This window comes from Triticum dicoccoides, chromosome 5A, assembly GCF_002162155.2.
Source record: "Triticum dicoccoides isolate Atlit2015 ecotype Zavitan chromosome 5A, WEW_v2.0, whole genome shotgun sequence".
NCBI classification, from domain to species: domain Eukaryota; kingdom Viridiplantae; phylum Streptophyta; class Magnoliopsida; order Poales; family Poaceae; genus Triticum; species Triticum dicoccoides.
In genome coordinates, this window is record NC_041388.1 from 673,533,073 (window position 1) to 673,537,506 (window position 4,434).

Here is a 4,434-nt window from a genome sequence, read left to right on the forward strand (position 1 = left end):
GTACTCCTCCCCCTCTCCTCTGCTCGATATGCTTGCTTGCTGCTAGAGAGAGAGGGCCGTGTTTCCATTAATGCCGCAGCCTGTCTTTACTCATTTGGTAGTCGGGGGACTTGAATGCCCCTCCCACCCACACCGCACCCGCACCGCGCCACCGTAGCCGAGCTCGCCCGCCCGCCCGCTGCATAAAGCTGCACGCCTCCCCGCTCCATTCCGATCCATCGTCTCCCCTCTCTCTTCTCCCGTCGTCTCTCCTCCTTGCAGACCGACCGATCGATGGCGGGGAACCCCGACAGGAGGAGGGTGGAATGGTCACTATGATGTTGGCTCGACTCACTCAGACCACGCCTGCCGGCCGGCCGTAGCCATGCATCTGCATGCGGTGGTGGCTCTGATTGAGCCGTGCCAATATCTCAGTGCTCTTTCATGCATGCATGCATGTGCTCGCTCCTTGTGCGCCGTGGTGCCTAGCTAGCTGGCTCCTCCGCCATGGTGCCAATATCTCAGTGCGCGCTTCCTCACCTGCATGCGTTGCAAGTATGAACCATACGGCGCCTACGTATCGGTCCGTTCACTGCATGCATCGTGCAACATCCATGCAATGCGGAGGGGTTTTATCATCGGATCTTGTGGCTCCTCCAGGTTTGCCTTGTGTGTGTGTTGGAGTTATGCATGCATATGTAACTTGCTCACATCTAGTTCCCCACACTGCTAAGTTATGTTGGTAGAAGGGAGTAAGTTGTGCGAATTCCATGCATGCCATAATCATAATCTTCTCACCGGAACTAGGTTACTCCACTGATCTACATGCAGGGTTAACTCCCAGGAAGGGTTGGAGTAGGGCGGAGAGAAATGCACAACGTGTATCAAAGCTTCACCGCTTCTGCAGGCATAATCTGCCCACTGGAGGGCAAGGAAGTGGAGTATCCTGAACTGAAGATGAAGTTCAGCCTCGAGGCCCTTCAGATGGTTGCAGTTTGAACGCAGCGAGGCACGCACTGTAACACCGATGTATCAAGACAATGTTCCCAGGGGAAACATTCATGTAGTGTGTGTGATATGCTTGCTCCAATGTTCTATACACACACACACACACCATTTGTTTTTCATAGATAATACTCCTTAGTGTATGCATGAATAAGATCTCCACGCGTACGTGCAAAACTAGTCAAATCTCAGCTGCAATCATTTATTAGGAGCGGCATGTGCACACAGAACGTGTAAATCTACATTTCCTTGTCTCTACAAAAATTACTTTCAGGAGTATACGTACCACTGCAAAGAAATTGAAATGAACTCAACTGCTCTTGGATGCTCATCACGAGACTACTCTGGAGTCCGGTGGATGGATGGATCGATCACCTCGTGTGTTAATAACTGTAGTAGCAGTAGGTACTACTATTAACTACAGGCAGCATGCAGGTTCCAACTTGCACTGGTGCCAACGATGAAATGCGCATAAATGCTCCAGCTCCTCTCCCTCCGTGCCGTGTATACTCCTTTCCCTAGCTAAGTTGTTGTTACAATTCGGAGTAAACCCTAAACTAAAGAACAAGAACAAGGAGAGAGAAGCACTAGTAGTACGCACTGTAGATCTTCATGGCGTCCAGCCTCCTTGTGCTCAGAGATGGAACCGGCGGCCGCCTGCTGGTAGCAGCAGCAGATGCAGAAACCAGATGCTGCTGGACGCTTCCTCCATTGGGGTCCTTCTGCTCCATGCTGCTTGCCCCGCCCGGCTGGAAGTTTCGACAGAAAATGAAGATTTTGAAACCCAGGTTTTCTGAATTCCAGGCCCATTTTCTCCCAACTAATTAGCTGCAGAGATCTGAAAGCGTTCAGCTCTGGTTCTCAGCCTTTTGTTTTTGTTTTTGGAAAGGTCAAAAGGCTTGCCGCATTCATTAATTAGGACAGAGTTACGACCAAGTTTGAGAGGTGAGGGGCAAGTTAGCTGTCACACAAAAGCCTACTCTCCCGACGTGTCATATTACACAAGTGAGTTGCACCAACGAGGCCCAGTTCCTTGCCCAGCACCGGATCCTAGACATGATGATGGTTGCTGGCGCAAACTTATCGTCGAACATACTCCCTCCTTTCCAGTTTACATGGCTCAATTTAAAAATCTCACCAACCAAGGTAGATGGTGAGTGATGAAATATTTTTTGTAATTTGCAAAAGCACCTAATTAATGCTCTTGTTTTCCCTAAAAAAATTATGTTTATCAATGCATTAATTGCAATGCATGCATAAAGTACATGCATGAGACAATTTTCTCTTAATACTTACATGCAATGATTTAATGCGCATTGGAATCTAAACATGTGATGAAAAACAAACAAACTGAGCCGTATAAAATGAAAAAACTAAAATTTTGAGATAAGCTCTATAAACTGAAAAGAAGGGAGTATATAGTAAACGATGTCATATGGCCTTCCGGTGGCGAGGGCAGCCGTGAACAACGGCAAACCACCATGATTTGACGTCCCGAAAGCCTTTTTTCTTCAAACAAAAAAGAGGCCTCCATCTTCGATTTCATTTCTAGAACCCATTTGGTCTGAATCATCCTGAAAGCCTTGCCACACATCCGTTTGGAAACCATGAAGCTGCAGCCAATCTTTAACCATGCACCACGTTCTAATGGAGAATACACACTGAAAGAGGAGGTGCACCACCGACCCAAGCACTTGGCTGCAAAGGGGACAGTTCCCACAATCCGGCCATCCGGGCCTAGCAAGGTTGACAGCCGCCCGGACCCAGTTCTGCATGATCAAGCAAAACTTTTGCACTCTGGCGGCGCCTAATTCTTCCAGATCGTGCCCTTGAAGCTCGTAGTCATAGAACCAAAAAATTGCGTCTTGTAAGCCGAGGCCACATAATGGTGACCCGAGGTGGCATGCTTTCAGGTAATAGCATCTTGGAGGTGTACTCCTGTTCTCGGCTTATAAAATCCATCCTTTATCGGAAAAAAATTCGGACAAACGACGATGCTACTCCCACCACGATGATATGACACCTCTTTGGATTGCAGAGATTTTGTTGAGTTCCAATCCTTCGGATTTTTCCAAAGTATTGTTGTTTGATCAAAGGAATGGTGGCACCCAAATTCCCGCGAAAAAGAAGATCCATGGGAGTTTGAACGCGCACTCCAATCCCTTTTGAAGGCTCGTTCGGGAAGGATCCGAGGCCTTGTGTTTTTCCAATGTTCCATCCAAAATGAGCATCCTTCCTGTGCTTTGTAATCATCTGTTTTACACTGTCCACCCCATCAGATCTCTGGTTTTGTGGAGGACGAACATCATACACCAGCTTACAGTTACAGAGGGATCGGACTTGCGACTTCACCACGGCATGGCCACGGGTGGTTGGGGCTTTGAGAAGGAAGTAACGGCGCAAGTTAATGAGACGGGGGCAGTAAATGAGGTGGCAGGCACCAAAGAAAGAGGGACGGGACGACGACGACAGAGCAGGCGCGCGGTGGAAGGAAGAGAAAATATGGGGCATGGTCACTTTGCTCAGGGCCCTGCCACTGCATTTACGTTACAGTAGGTGTAGATGAGAGAGATGAGGTGCACGACGGACCTGGCCGGCCTCGACCGACGTCGTCAGACAAGATTCCCACATTCACTCCTCCACTCCGATCCAACGCCCAGCGTGCCCCCATGCCTCCCAGTCGCTAAACTGTCAGCTCGCCACCACCATCCACTTCAATTCTCTGAGCGTTGAGGCGTAGTAATGCCGCTCCCACGACGCGTCAATGGAGCTAGCTTTTGCCAGTCTGGTCTCATCTAGAGGTCTGGGTCTGGGTCTGGTCACCAGCTTGCTGCTGCTATGAGTTGAGTTCATTTGCCGGCGAGGTGTGCGTCGTGAGAAAACCAGCTCAACGTGCTGTTCAAGAGCGCCCTGGCTCACCCGGCAACCTGGTTTTACTCGTATGTTTTCACAGTTTTAAGGCAGCTGCTGCTGTAAAGCCAAATGCGCTCTGAGATGCTTCAAATTATAGTGCTGCAAAGAGAAGCAAATACTAGTAACATGGTCCGCTTAAAGGATCTGCACACACAGAATCGAATTTATGCCAGTCTTTTTTACCCTGGACCAAACAACGGTCGGCACTGGGACCAGCCACGCGAACCACGCCACGCATATACTCCCTCCGTTCCAAAATAGATGACCCAACTTTGTGCTAAAGTTAGTACAAAGTTGAGTCATCTATTTTGAAACGGAGGGAGTATAAAAGTTCAAATTAGAAGAAACCGGCTTGGCTCCGCACGTGTCATATCTGAATTTTCTGATGACGACACGATGGCCAGTCAAGTATAGTGATCATCAGGATGCATTATGCGTGCATCTCTCAAGGCATTTTCAAGGCAAAGTTCCCGGCTATTGACGCCGTACTTACTCCTTTAGCCGGCACCTTTCAAGGCATGCATCTCCGAAGGTAGT

At 48.9% G+C, this 4,434-nt stretch overlaps 1 long non-coding RNA gene across 1 annotated transcript; it reads left to right on the plus strand.

Moving 5' to 3' along the window:
- The first annotated feature begins 228 nt into the window (after positions 1 to 228).
- On the plus strand, positions 229 to 1,055 carry LOC119298393. The gene is made up of 2 exons (XR_005145849.1): positions 229 to 639; positions 811 to 1,055. It is a non-coding gene; the product is annotated as an uncharacterized LOC119298393 (long non-coding RNA).
- Positions 1,056 to 4,434: the final 3,379 nt, after the last annotated feature.